Source organism: Vombatus ursinus, unplaced genomic scaffold (genome assembly GCF_900497805.2).
Source record: "Vombatus ursinus unplaced genomic scaffold, bare-nosed wombat genome assembly UNPS02014773.1, whole genome shotgun sequence".
Taxonomy (NCBI): domain Eukaryota; kingdom Metazoa; phylum Chordata; class Mammalia; order Diprotodontia; family Vombatidae; genus Vombatus; species Vombatus ursinus.
This window is the reverse complement of record NW_020954551.1, coordinates 7,641,035-7,656,966: the sequence shown is the minus strand read 5'-3', so window position 1 is coordinate 7,656,966 and position 15,932 is coordinate 7,641,035. Positions and strand designations below refer to the sequence as shown.

Here is a 15,932-nt window from a genome sequence, read left to right as displayed (position 1 = left end):
AGGAGGAAGTTAGGTGGCTCAATGGATACAGAGCTGGGTCTACAGTCAGGAAGACCTCACTCACACACTCATTAGCTGTGTGACCCTGGGCAAGTCACTTAACCTCTGTTTGCCTTAATCCATTGGAGAAAGAAGTGGAAAATCACTCCAGTATCTTTGTCAAGAACACACCATAGACGAGATCATGAAGATTTGGGCATGACTGAATGGTTGAACAACAACAAAAATAGGGGGAGGGAAGAGGTAAATTAGTCCTAAGGGAGGTCCCTTCTAGCTCCAAAATCCTACAAGTTCGCAATGGAAACGAGTATTGACTAATCTTTCTAAAATTTGAAGACAAGGAAGATGCCGGAGAAAGCTACATCATGCAGGAGACAGGAGAGGATGCAATGGAAGGATAGAGGGAAAAGAGATTCTCTTGGCAAGTAGGGAGGCCCCCTTTTCTTCTGAGACTGGGTAGGGAGGAAAGTGTGGCAAGGACAAGGAGGCTTAGAGGAGAGCATTTGAAAAAGTCTGCATCAATCCTGTCCGAAGTCAGGTCATCTATGAAGAGTGAGTAGGTGGAGTGGTGTTGGTGACTGCAGGGGAAAAGAGAAGGGCTGAAAGAGCAGTAAGGGCCCAATTTGGGGCTATAGAGCATAAATATGCATAAAAATGCAGCAGATTCAGGGCAGTATCAGCCTTGCCTCTGGCAGCTTTGGAATTGGATCAGAGCATGGCAGTAGTTACCCAAGGGTGAAAGGTGGTGGGGCACTTACAATGGAGGTTCAAGGAACTGGGACATTTAAGAACAAAAGGGTGAATTATGGACATGTATGATCATAGAGACAAGATTGGTTAGAGAGAAAGTAAGGCCAGATATAAAGAAGAGGTGAGAAAGTACACCCTTCCTTTGCAGAGGTGAGGGATGATAGGTGTGGAATACTGCAGGTAATATCAAATTTGGTTGAAATGTTGGTCAGTTGTGCAGAATTGCTTTTTACCCCCTCTCGTTTTTTTTTCTTTGTTACAAGAGATGGCTTGCTGGGTAAGGCAAAGGCAAATGATATGCTCAGAGAGGAAGGTGGTGGATAAATAAAAGTTATCAATGAAAATCAAAAATTTAAAAAGAGCAATCTAGAATAGGGATGATGGATTTAGAGAAAAAAGCAGAATCAAAGGAAGAAAGGGCATGAGGGGCAAAAAGAAACATAACAGCAAAGCAGGAGAAGAGGTGGAAGCCCAGGAGATTGTAAGCAGAGAGGGCAACAGTGAAAAGCAGAGTCTGAGAAGTTGAACAATTTGAATGACTGTGATGGCTGAAGTGTAGCTAACCTGGCATTGGCTGATTAAGCTAGAAATGGAGTCTTAGCAATTGAGGAATCTGAGGAAATGAGAGCAGTGTGTTAAATGGACAATCTGGGTGGATAATGAAATCTTTTAGGAGAATTTTAAAAGAATATGGATTACTTATATGTTATTTTAAAATTATTTATTTATAGTTTTCAATATTTTATAAAACTGTGAGTTCTAAATTTTCTCCCCCTCTGTCCCTTTCTCTGTCCCCACGACAGCATGCAATCTGATATAGGCTATACATGTACAATCATTTTAAATATATTTCTACATTACTTGTATGATGTGTGTGTGTGTGTGTGTGTGTGCATGTGTGTGTGTAGGACTGACGCTTGAGGAAGGGCTTATAATGTTTACAGATACTTAGATAATTGTAAGAGACATACTCAATGACATACATTCTGATAACTGAATCAGAGTCTTAAAAAGGGCAAGACAAATGGGACTTAATCTCAGGTTAACAAAATTTAGAGGCATTTGACATCATGCTGGGATATGATCTGCAGCCCTGATGGCCATATATTCTAGTAATCTCAATACATGTTGAGGCTACGTGTCGTCCCCCACAGTAGCTGAGCTGCTGAACCCCTACCTTACTGCCAGCCCTACCATCTTCCCTCCTACCTCATCTGATCCTTCAGCAATGAAGAAGCCTTTCAGTACTGGGTGGGGTACTCAAACCCCTTAGTAGCTGTATACCCCTGGTGAGCTCTCTGCCCAGGTATAACAATTTCGAGTTATAGCTCCACTCTTCATCAAGAGTCCAAACAGAGTCATCTGGAAATATTACATAGACGTGAACTGGGGTCTGCCATTAAATACTGGTATTTTACATTCTCTTTCTTAATAATGCCTTATTTAAGCAGTAAATAAATCAATTTAACTTTACAATCTATTTTGGCGAACATGACCACCATCTCGAGGTGTTTGTATTTAGATCGATTCAGGAAACAAACAGACAAAAAATCAGAGCACAGAATTATTTTGCCTTGACTCCTATCTTACAAGTTCCAATAAAGATCTGGAGAACTAGATTTTTCAGAGCTCTTCTGGACCTGAGAGAAAAGCACTGATACTGGCCAATTCTCCTGCTCTCACTTCTCAGAACAACACTTTCCAATTTTCTTCATAGAGTTCTCAGTCTCAAGATTGAGTCAGTTACTTGAAATTAAACAAAGGAAGTCCCAGTTCCCTCTTTACACACAGATCTAAGCTATGTTTACTGGTTGGAGCAGTTCATTAGAGCACACTGATTAGAAGGTTGAAGGTCAAAAGACTGTGACAGATATTGAATACAAGGAACAGCAGTTAGGACTAGCAGATATTCCTGTTTTTAAAAGTGCTGCCAAGAGGCAAATTTCTTAGAAAGGAAGGATGGGTAGGAGGAGGGTTGAAGTTGAGGAAATATTGTCATACAGTATTTTCTAATATACACAAGTTAACACGTATACCTCCCCCTCTATTCTCTACTTATCACTCCTGCCCCAGTCCCCAAGGCCCTCAGTTTCCACTGGTTCTGTCAGTTTCTTACAAATGTGCTGCCTCCAGGTTTGGACAGCTTTAGCCTTCATGAATTTACACTGAGAAAAATCCATTCATTGAAGTTCAAATTAAAACCGTTCAATACTGGGTGAATTGCTTTAAGTTCAACTAAGCCAGGGAGAAACTCCTTAGTTTTCAGTAAATTCAGAAAATTACATTTCACTTTCTTGTTAAAAGGGAGGTTCTCCAGTCTGACCTGTTTGCAGAATGCAACCCTAGAGTGAAAACAGGGAGAGAAACAGCATTGTTTAATACATGTCTTGTGAAGCAGGGGATGGAAAGCATTTTAAGTTTTGTTTTCAAGGGCACTTTCATCTACAACTTTGGTTATTTTTTTTTAAAAAGGAAGGGATTTTGAGAATTATTTTGGATGATGTGGATTAGGAAGGATCTTATCAGAATACCCTACTGGGGGCTAAGATGATTATTTTTTTTTTCCAGACACAAGTCTCCCACAAAGTGAACTGTTGAATTATGTTAGCTTGGGACAGAAAAAAAAAAGACGAGGGAAGAGAAAAGAGGCAATGTAAGATAAGGTAAGGGTATGGGTGAGAGGTGGAGAGTGAGGGGAGATCAGGAGGAAGGGGAGATGAGGAAAGGGAAGGGGGTGAGTAAAGAGAGGCATTTGGTATTTTCAGAAAGGGCTTGACAGACTCTGGCACAGACCAGTTTCTGAGGTGTGCAGGAAGGGAGGAGAAATTATTACTTCAACACATTCAGGGTAAGAAGACAGGCACCATTCAGCCCTCACATTGCCCACCACAGCTCTGCTAAATCCAATTGTCCTCCTTCCTTATCTCCCTCTGATCACATCTTGTTCTCATGCAGTCATATCCCACCTGCCTCAGCTTAAAAAAAAATCCCACCTAGTGGGAACTGAATGGTCATCAACCAACATAAATATTTCAATATCTGAAGAAGGCAGCTAGATGGCACAGTGAATAGAGTGTTGGATAAGAACTGAGAGGCCAGAACAAATCTGGCCTCAGACACAGCTGTGTGATCCTGGGCAAGTCATCTAACCCTGTCTGCCTCGGTTTCCTTATGTGTAAAATGGGCTGGAGAAGGAAATGGCAAATCACTCCATTATATCTGCTAAGAAAACCCCAAATGGAGTCAGGAAGAGTTAGACAAGACTGAAATAACTGAATAACAAAACAAAGAAGGAAAAGGAGTGTATCAGTCTATCAAAGGTGGACCCCTTCAGTTACTCATTAAATTCCAGTTATTCAAGTAACTATGTGACCTTGGGGAAATTTCTCATCTGTAAAATGAGGAGGTTGGAGTCAATACTGCTGATGTCCCTTCCAGTTCCAGATCTAGGACCCCATGATCTTCTAGGAACCCAAGGAAGAAGCCGATTCATTACAAAAACAACTGTGCTAAACCTGTTCATGATAACCAGTGTTTATATGGTGCTTTCAGGTTTGAAATTCCATCTCATCTGAACCTCCCAACACCCCTGGGAGGTTGGTAATCCAGACAGCTAGTCACATTCCAGGCACTGAAGAAGGGAGGGGGATAGGCTGGGGAAACATGTATTAAGTGTTTAGAATTCTGTTTTATGACAAAACCAGGGGTGTGCTGTTAAATGCTTAGCAATCAGCAACTGGAGGAGGCTATTAACATCTTCTCCACAACTTTCCTAAGTCTAGACAATGAACAAAACAATAAAGTCCTGATTTGTGGCGTTTGCTGTTTTCCCAAGTGTAAATGTCTACACTGAAAATTTAACAACCAGCTTTCTGCAGCTGGTTTGAGCTGGCTCCAGCATACTTGGGTATACACATGGATATTTCAATGGGCCTTCCTGAGTCTTTGTGAGTGACTCTTCCTGACTGGCTTTTCTCCCTCTCCCTACCACACCACACCACATCACTCCTCCCTTCCCCAGCTGTCCATGGTATTTTTATTCCACAAAGGTGAGTTTAACATGATTATCACCTGACATTATCATGGCATTACAGAACCGGACTTGGCAGGGTAGGAAACAAATTGGATCACAAAAGCCCTCATCACTGAACAAGCAGGAGCTGAACTATAGATACAGACAATGTATGATAAAGGCATAATGAAGCTGTGACTATGTAGCATTTCCCTTCTACAACAGGGAGGCAATAAGGCTTTCTAAATACACAGTTCACATCAGTCAATGTTACAATATTGTAGGGTACAAGGATAATGCACACATCTAGACATGCCAAAACACTTGTTTCTTTTCTCATTTGTCCTTAAATTTCTCACAATTTTTTTTCTTCTTCTCTTAAAACAAGCCTTAAATATCAAGTGCAATACTAGAAATGTCCTAAGAAAATACATTATTTAATGGTCAACTAGACGGGAAGCATGGCTGATGGAAGGATTCTCCAAAAGGCAGCATGGTACAGTAGGAAGGGGGCTGGATTGGAGTCAAGGGATCTGGGTTCAAATCCCAGGTCTGTCACTGGCTACTGTTTATGTCAAATCGCTGAACCTCTCTGGGCCTCAGTTTCTTCATCTGTGAAATGAGGGAGTTCGAATAGGTAGACTTGCAGGTCCCTTCCAGCTAATGAACTATGACCCTGTCATAGATTAATACTGTTATTCTTTTGTGCTACAATTGAGTCTTAAAGTCAACTGTCAATTATGTGTACTAATGGAGGCAAAATTCAATTAATCAATCAACAATCCATTTAAGCATTTATTAAGTGCCTAACATATACCTTCTATAGGAAGACTTTCCTGATGCCTCCCCACCCTCTCTAACCATCTTCATTTTTAACTGCGTTTTACTTATTTGTAAATGCTCTTCTTGTCTCCCTCATTCAAATGGAAGTTAGTTGTGAGAAAGGATTATTTCATCCACGGTCTTTGTAACATATATAACATTCCCTTGCTTTGCTTCGCTGAATCATTCTCTCGGATCTGTGTCCAACTGGTTTCCTTCCTGGCAGTCTCCATTCTGCATGCAGGGATGGCTTGATTTTAGAACTATGTCATTCTGATATATCCATTCCTGCTTGCATGGCAGGGTGCATCAGGACAAGATGCACCCGTTAGGGACAGTCTCCTTCCTAGCCATATACTCCCTCTTTCTCTCTCTCTCTTAAAATCTATTTATTATTTTTTTAATTTATGGAATAAAAAATAAGCATTCCTATAACATAATAGAACAAAAAAGATGATTTCATATGTAACTGCGAATCCACTATGTACAACTTGCTATTCCTTTTAAATACACAACAAAGTTATCATGTAAGTTTCCTCCCTCCTACTCCCACCCCAGAGATGGCTACCATTAGACACTCATTTCCAAACCCATCTCTCTAAACTCCATAACTAACCACAGAAGTAAACTGTCACGCATGCTCTATTCTCTGCATGTGCCTTCATGCCCCTCTTAACACACAACCACAAATGCACAGAGGCTGAATCTCACACGGCCATACCAAAAGGGACCAGAAACAGGAGAAAGATCTGAAACTTTATGCTTTAATAGCCTGGGGAAAGTTAAAAATTATAGGCAGCCAACCTGCTTCCTTTTCACTGGTACCTTCCTTTCAAGTCAATCATCTAAGATTCTAATCACAGGTTTCTCATAAGACCATTCACACTCTTCCTCTCTTGCTTCACTGCAAAGCCAACAAGCATCTATTGCTGTGTGAAGATGTGTGAGAAGCACAAGCCTGGAATATAAGTTGTCCCAAAAACTTTAGTGTGGTTTTAACCTATTAAAGTTTTAAAATGCACTCAGACTTTTGGAACACACTGTAACATACATGACACTGATGATTCACACTAAGTCAGAAATTCAGTTGACCCTAACTCCCTTTTCCTTTGTACCAAGAACAGCCACAGAAAAGAAAGTTAAAAGTAAAATATTCAAAAGGGCTAGCCAATTTCTGAAAGCTTTTGCCAGGTAGGTGATGCAAAGTTTTACTTGTGCTGGTATCTTAGACCTCAAGTAGGGAGAATATTTTTAGATGAATATAGCTCCAAAGAGTAGCAGATACAGTGTTTTTTATAGATTCAGTAGCATTAAAATAAACATTCAGAAATATTTGCTTTTTATAATATTGTTAATTCTCGAAACATGCTAATCCTTGTTTATTTCCCTTTTTTCCCCCAGCTACATCCCTGTAACATGGAACTGCTCTTAACCACCTTACTGTTGGATTCCATTTTTTTCCTTTAAAAAAAACAACAACAACAAAAACCAAAATAAAAACCAGTAACAAAATGCATTGATGTTCTGTGACTTAAACAAAACCAAACATGCTGGGATAAGGGAAGGGGATATTGGTAGATCTCTATCCTTTCTCCGTTCCCCACCCCCAATGCCTACATGGAGCTGATTCATTTTAATTTAATGCATTCACATATTTTTAAGAAATTGTATCTTCGGTGATATGGCTGATAAATCAAATAAATACTTAATTTTAGCACCTTTCTCTAGGTGTGGAGCACTCCTAGTTATTAATACATATCTACGGTAAGAATCCTACTGTGTTCTTCTGGATTTTTACTAGGGTGTGCTTCATTATAAATTTCTTTCAGAGCCAAACAACTGAAGGCAAAAATAAGATATTTTGAGCAGCTGGGCTACCTGAGCATAGAACTGCAGAATTTGAGAGCTGGTAGGGACTTCAGGGAGCAGAGAGGCTAAGGGATGGACCTGGGGGAATGGGGTGGGTGGTGCTTAATAACTGTCTTCAAGTATCTGAAGGATGTGGAGGAAGGTTGAGAGCAGTTCTGCTTGGCCTCAGAAAGCAGGAGCAATGGGGAGTGGGGAAGGGAGAGAGTCAAATTCTGAACAATCAGGGCTGTCTCAAAGTAGAATGGGCCACTTCAGGAGGTCTTGGGCTCTCTCCCCCTTAAGGTCCTTCAGCAAAGCTTTCATGATCACTTGTCCAGTATGGAGTAGATGGGATCCTTCTTCAGGTGCCATTCAGACTAGACGGTCTTTGTGGTCTCTCCTAGGTCTGACATTTGGTGATTCTATAAATGCTTCTTTGGATGCCTCATGGAATGGCAATTTTGGCCACTCTCTACTCCTATTTCATGAATGCAATCAACTCACTGAACAGTGATACCATATAAGTGCTACCGTTTGGCAATCGGGGCAAGGAGGAGCCTAGATTCAACATCTAGTAACAGGGGCTGGGCACTGGGAAGTCTGACATTTGAGCTCTATGACTGAGCCCTGACCCAGCAGCGTGGGTCACAATGTAAAGTTACAAAGACTGCTCCTTAGTCTATAGGGAGAGCCTTTCTCCTTAGCTGTCATATGAAAGAGGAAAACAGAAAACAAAGGGCATCTTTGATATCTACTCCACCTCCTGCTAGGAAGCACTGTAGTTAGTGCATTGGGTTTACAGACCTGAGTTCGAATCCTTCCTCAGCCATTTACAAGCTAGGTGACTTTGACAACATCACACATATGTATGTGTATGTACACATACACATATATGTGCATATATATACACATACATACACATATATAGTATGTATATAGATACATAAATATATACATATATATATATATACATACATATATATATATTTCTAGATTGATCAATCTATCACATAACAAACTTTAAAGCATTGTATAAATGTTAAGGCAGCCAGATGGTGAAGTGGATAGAGTGCTGGGCCTGGAGTCAGGAAGACTCATCTTCCTGAATTAAAATCTAGTCTCTGATACTTGCTCATTTTGTGACCCTGGGCAAGTCATTTAACCCTGTTTGCCTTGGTTCTCTTATCTACAAAATGAGTTGGAGAAGGAAATGGTAAACCACTCCGATACCTCTGCCAAGAAAAACCCAAATGGGGTCATGAAGAGTTGAACACTACTGAAAACAACTGAACTAAATTAAACTGATAAATGTTAGTTATTATTATCTATTATGGGGGGGCAGAGCTGTTATTGGGAGAAATAAGGATGGGGATAAGTCTTTTCCATGAACAACATCTACCAAAAAATTTTCATTTGCATTTTGGCAGTCCTTTGGCTTTTACTGACATTCTTTCAGACACAAAAAACCCCTTAGTTTCCAGTGTGTATCTGTCACATGTACGGGGAGCTGCTGGGATGCACAATGGATAGAGCTCTGGATCTAATCAGGAAGATCTGAGATCAAATCCAGTCTTTGATCCAGACTTACTAACTGGATGATCTTAAGCAACTCACTTAATCTCTCTCTACCTTAGTTTCTTCATCTGCAAAACAGGGATAACAATAGCACTTCCTTCCCAAGGTTGTTGTGAGGATAAAATGAGATATTTATAAAGCACTTCGCAAACCTTAAAGAACTATATGAGAGGGTATTATTAGTGTTACTATTATTTAGGTGGTTATGTCATGAGGCCAAGCTTAATATCCTAGGAACATTGAGGGGAGGAGAGGGGAGAGTTGTGTCTCCAGCTAATCTTAAACTCATTTGTAGTTCACGAATAGGAGAGTAGCCTCTCTGGTGTTTATGCTCTTTATAATATGAAACTTTTTAGAAATTGCTTTGTACCCAGAGTAACTGCCACATGATTCACCATGAAATGAAGTCTGGAAAATCGTTTTGGATAAATGGAACTATAAATTCAATAGAATTTCCATGACAACATAGATTGCAACACTCCACCACAAATAAAAGGTTATAAATCATTCAAAATCCAACTAGGAATCGGCGATATGTCTTCTGTTTTGAAATACAAGGAATCTTTGAAATATGGTCCGTTGGTTCCCCACTCACCAAGAGTTCTTCCTAACTGCTCTCTGCTCTCACTCTGATATTTCATTGGGTATTTCACTGAAGGTATTTTGGGAGGGAAAACAATAGTGCCATGAATTTATAAATAAAATCTTTTTTTTAAAGATCACAAGTGTAATGAGTTGATTGCTCCGTGTCTCAAAGTTGAAGTACCTCTCCGTAGAATGTGAAAAAAGACTAGCTACACCTGGATTACCTAGCAAACTAAATTTCCCTGAGCAGTCAAATGTCAGAAGGCTCAGGTATCCATAAGAAAAAGATTAGTACAAAGCAGATGCAGTGTGCATGTCTCCTGGCAGGGATTTCCAATGCTTTAATTTATATAAATCAAGGAAATCAGCCTTGGGAAAGCTATGGGTAATATTTCCTAGGCAGGCTCCACATAGCCATGTGGTCCTCCGAAGAAGGGCACTACCAAATCAAGCAGCACAGTGGCTCTTTACGTAGCTCCCTTTGGGAACTAGCACCAGCCCTGAAGTCAGGAGGACCTGAGTTCAAATCCAGCCTCAGATTAAACACTTGACACTGACTAGCTGTGTGACCCTGGGCAAGTCACTTAACCCCAATTGCAAAAAAAAAAAAAAAAGTTCCCCTCACCTGAATGGGCTGTTTTTTTCTTTTGTTTTTGTTTTCTTTTTTTTGGTTTTGTTTTGTTTTGCTTTGTTTTTGGCAAGTGAATTGAACCTCATTGCAAGATGTCCTAGATATATAAAGATGTGTTCCAGACACACTATGAGAAAGGCATTCCTACTGAGCCATTTTCATCTAGGACTGACAAGTTTTTTCAGTGGTCGTGTCCACATCTGTTCATAGAGACTCCCTTAGAACCCCTAGCCTTAGTAAGAGAACTAGCTGGGGTTGGTAATGACGATGAATGGTCATGGACCAGAGGAGAGCTAGCTGGCACAGATGTGGCCCATGCTTCAGATCAAGGGCTTCTTCTATATGATATCATATTAAATGAAAAAGACAGATATAACTGACAGGCACATATGACCTTGGACACATCAGGGGAGGGGAGAAGAGGGAAGGACTGTGTGAAAGACACTGTGCAAAAAGCTTTACAAATATCTCACCACAACCCTGGAAAGTAGGGGCTATTATTATCCCTATTTTACAGTTGAGAAAACTGAGGTCAACAGAGGTAAACTACCTACTCGGAACTGTACAGTTATTAAGTATCTGAGGCCTGATTTGAACTTAGGTCTTCCTGACTCCAGGCCTAGCACTCTATCTACTGTGCTACCAAATTCCTGGGTCTTACTTTCCTCAAATGAAGATAGAGGGTTTGGACTAAGTAATGTCCTTTGAGTATCTCTCTCTCTCTCTCTTTCTGTTTCTCTGCCTCTCCCTTTGCCCCTCCATACACACACACACACACACACACACACACACACACCGCTTTTTCACTGAAATTCCTTTTCCATTCTAGCACTGAGGTGAACATAAAAAGCCGCCTCACCTACTTTGTCCAAAATATTTGATTAATTCCATAAAGCCTCCTAGATAAAAATGAGATTTATTCAGCCTAGCAGTCTCTTACCTAACCACAAAATGGCAGCACATGAATGTTCAGTAAATACTGGCTACTACAGAAAAGCAGAAAGCTAAACAAAAGTTTTGACAGTAAAATAAAACCTTGGCTGAGCTGGAATCCTAGACGAAAAGTGAAAATGGGTTACATGGCAAGGACTTTTTAGGAAGCTGTTTAATGTCTCCATGGTAAGGATAATGGACCTTTGCCAGCATAATTGTTTTGATCAGGGTCCAGAAAACTGTTGGAGGAAAGATCTGTATCCCTGTGAATTTCCCAGAGAGTGACCTTGGATGTCGTAATTATGAGATTATGAAATCTTGAATTTTGTAATCTTATAAGCAGAGGGGCAATATAATTAGTGGAAAGCACACTGGACAAGAAGTCCCAAGCTCTGCTGCATCCTGGCTATGTGACCTTGAACAAATCTCTTTTATCCATCTGGGCTCTGGCCTTCCCATGGGGAAAAAGGGATAGCCCTTTCTAACCCATAGCATGGTGTCAGTGACCAAATTAGATAATATACGGGAAAGCATTGTTGGAACTGTGAAGTGCTCTCCAAGGTGTTATTTTGCAATTCTCCTTACATAAAAAAGGGAGTTCTTTGGGCAAACCAGGGCTTTATGCTTCCTACGTCAAAACCATGCCCTGGAATAGGAGAGTAGAGACACATCTCAGACTAGAAACCAGAGTCTTGAAATGAGTCTTGGAATTGTTTAAAATTTTAGGCCAACTTCGGGAAACAGGATGCTGCAAAGAGGTTAACAACTTTCACTAAGTCAAATATGGCACAGTGCACAGACAGGAAGGCCTGGGGAAGAATTCTGCACTAGCTATATGAAATTGGCCATGTCACCTTTATGTACCCCAGCCACATCTCTAAGACTCGAAGTTACTGGTAGGGTACAGATTTACATTGGTGGAGGGCGTTTCAACATTGAGAACTGCCCAAAGAATGAAATCAGAGGTCTACCTCCCTCCTCCAAAGCCAAACACCTTAGAGCTCTGTTAGGTAAATTTAAGTAATTTACTGGTAGCAACTTACATTTCTTCAAAAATAGTATGTGGAGGCCACAAATGTTATTTCCTCATCTGGCTGTCAAAAGACTATGTCTAGTTTATTGTGGAAACTGTAAACCCATCCTAAAGTTTCAGAGATGTGTTCCATTGGATTTCAATGATGAAAAACCACTGGCCCTCTCATATATACAACGATCAGTGTATTTCTGTCTTAAATTTGTTGTTGTTTGAATATGATGTGCAGAGAGAGGGTTAGAAGGTGCCAGTGGGATATCCCATTTGGCCAATGCGTAGACAGCCAACAAATCATATATCCAACCAAATATAAACTTTTCTTTGAGGTTTGGCTCTAGCCTGTCTTTCCAGACATATTTCACATGACTTTCCTTCAGACACTGTATATTCCAGCCAATTTGATCTATTTGCTATTTCCTGAACTTGACATGCTATCTCATAGCTTCTTATCTTCTCTAAGGTCATCTCACAGGCCTGGCATTCACTGCTTCCTCACCTCAACCTCTTAGACTCCCTGGATTCCTTTAAGGCTCTATGTCGACATCTTATAAGGTAAGAAATCTTAACATTTTTGGTATCATGGTTCCCTTTGGCAGTCTGGTGAAGCCTATGGGCACCTTCTCAGAATGATGTTTTAAAGTGCATAAAATAAAATATATAGGCTTACAAAGAAAATCACCTCTATCGAAACACAGTTAAATATTATGAAATATTTTTTTTAAATTCACAGACTTCAGCATAAGAATGCCTGATCCTAAGGGAAGGCTTTCTTGACCTACCGCCACCTCCATGGTATACTGAAGTTTTTTTATCCCATTGCTTAATATAGTGCCTGACACATAGTAGGTGACTAATAAATTCTCAATGATTTAATTTGACCAGTAGAGAATAAGTGCCTTGAAGGCAAAGATCGTTTTCCATTGCTGTCTTTGCAGACCCATAACCGTGTTAGATAAATGATTATCAATTTACATCGAATAAGTGAAGACCACATGCTCAGGCTGAATACAAAATTTTACTAGGCAAGCAGATTCCTAGAACAGGTTTGGGAAGATAGATGTAACATTAAATATGTATCAGGTACACATATAGTATGTGCATTTCCTGGCCTGAAAGAAGTAACTCCATGGGGCAAAGGAGGAGGGGGTATCATCCAAGTATATCCAAACACTGTGTTCCTTCTTCTTATATTCCTGCCTCAAGGTTTGCAGGAACCCAATGCTCCCACCTGGAGAGGAAGAGGGTTGGAGAACCATGCTCATTATTTCTTATTACTCCTATGCTTTAAGTATTTTTAACAAACTGGCTCAATAAATCCTGCCCACAGATTCCTCTCTATCTATGATTGTGTCTTTGTGTTCCATAGAGGTAGACTATCTTGGCTTTGCTTCATTCTCACGAGGGGAAGAGGATGGCACTGTGCATAACCATGGGGGCAAATGTGCCCTCCTGTGTTTGGGGACTCTCCGAATGGACTTCAGGAGACATTTAGAGTTACTGTACAGGAGCCCTTTGGAATCTTATCCATGCAACAGATGGATTTTGCTTTCTAAAATGGTCCACTGGGTTTAGGGGCCATCAGCTATTGCTAAATTCAGAGATGTGAGTTCTCTTGCCTGGGTAATAAACTGGCAGAGTTCTCTTTGTTCATTGGCATTTCCTCCAGTAAAGCTTTGAGTTCATTTTTTAGTTTTCTGAGCTGCGACCAGTATACACAACTATGTTATAGCTGGTGCCAAGATAATACTGACTTATTCTGAGATCCCATGTTGCTGTCCAAGGTCCAGAGTGCCTTGCCTTTTTCCCCTCCCACTAAGCAGTGTCTTCCTTTAATAGGAAACCAAGCAGCTCAGAGAGCGGCATTCTGCAAAGAAATTGGAGGGATGTTTCTCTGTCATCACAGAGCAAAGAAAGTCAACTAAAATTGCAGTATAAAGGATATGGGCATAGTGGATGGAAGCAGCCTCAGAGACAAGAAGTCCTGTGTTCAAGTTTTGTCTCTGAATGTCCTTTGCAGAGGTGATCTTGAGGCTGTGACCGTTCAGATTTAATTACCAAGATAGATTTACTAAAAAACATTTCTTTTAATAGAATTCTCTATCAAGACGCGGAGTCATTTAGTGTGCGACAGGGCCTCAGAGTAAGTTAGACCTGGGTTCAAGTTATACCCCAAACTTATACTTGCTATGTGACCCAAGGGAAATCACCTACCCAATCAGTGCTTGAGGCAAATTTTTAAGACTGTAAGCTGCAGAGCCAGTATAGATAGGCACTGGTAGAAGGAATGTGCTTACTGAGAATTTCTTGTACTAATGAAACCATAGGTCTGGTCTAATCTGTCTATCTAGACATGTGTATATAAAGACATGCATGTATACACACGCACACACAAATATATATATATATATGTATATATATATATATGTATGAATGTATGTGTAAGTAAATTGGCATTTATTAAGTGCCTACTGTGTGCCGGACATTGGATGAAATGCTGGGGATGCAAAAAAGGGGCAGAAATGGTCCTTCCCCTCAAGGAACTCATAATTTCTATTTTGTTGTTGTTGTTAAGCCATTAACAGTCATGTGTCACTCTCTGTGATTCCATTTGGGGTTTTATTGCCAGAGAAATTGAAGTGGCTTGCCATTTTCTTCTGCAGCTCATTCTACAGATGAGGAACTGAGGCCAACAGAGTTAAGTAATCTGTCCAAGGTCACACAGCTAGGAAGTATCTGACGCCAGAACTCAGGAAGACATCTTCTTCAGTGCGGGCCCGGCACTCCATCCAATGTACCACCTCGTTGATCTTATAATTTCTATATATGCATACATATGTACATGGCTAGACACATGTTTATATGTGTTTATTAGAGTTGCTAAATCTTAAAAAGCATTCCTGCGGGCAGACTGAGGAAGCTCCATGTGGATTTTAAACATCAGGACACAGGTTTAACCATTCCCTCTCCCAAAATAAATGTAACCAGTCAGAGTATATTCATTCCAACCTCAAATACCCAATACAAAGCTAAATACATTCCACAAATAAGACAGCAAACTCCCTGCCTGGGCATCTGCCTTTTGTGTCTATGGAGAGCACAGTTGAAGAAAATCTAGCTGTTTTGATGTAAAAGCTTCTTTTATCAGTCTACTGCTTCTGTAAAACCAGTTAATGATTTGATACATGGAAATCCAAAGGGGAAGAAGCCCATCGAACACTTTCTCTCCCTGCCTCCCTACACTAAACTGTCTCTCTTCTGTCCAGGTCACTTCCAACCCCTCCTCTTCCCCCAACCTTACTCCAATTATGTGAAACCTTGAGTTTTAAAGCTGCTAAAGTTTTCCACTGGAGCGTGGAATCAGTAAGAGCCAGTTATGCCCTAACCATATGGGGTTCTTAGCTTCTGCATTTTCTTGTGATGATAATGTAATGATGTTAGAGAAAGATGGCACGAAATACTGATAGAACTATTAACCCCTGAACCCAAACACTGCTTTAAGCTAAGGATGGTTGTTTACCAGAAGCACTGGTGGGCTAAGATGACAGGGACTGAATAATGATCCAACATCACAACATTCTACCAATGATACTCATTTAATCGGGTCTTTCAAGAGGTGCACACATTTACAATATTGATGGCCGCTGCTGCATTCTTTAAACAGTTAATTGAATAATGAATTTGCAGACCTTGAGGTGAACTGAATTTTTATTTAGGGAAAGAAAGTACAAGACCCAGCTCCTCCC

The 15,932-nt window shown here is 40.4% G+C and overlaps 1 protein-coding gene across 2 annotated transcripts in view; it reads right to left on the bottom strand.

Moving 5' to 3' along the window:
* The window catches only part of PTPRG (protein tyrosine phosphatase, receptor type G), a 790,321-nt gene that overhangs the window by 263,310 nt on the left and 511,079 nt on the right, over positions 1-15,932 (bottom strand). The gene's annotated exons all lie outside the window — the stretch shown is intronic.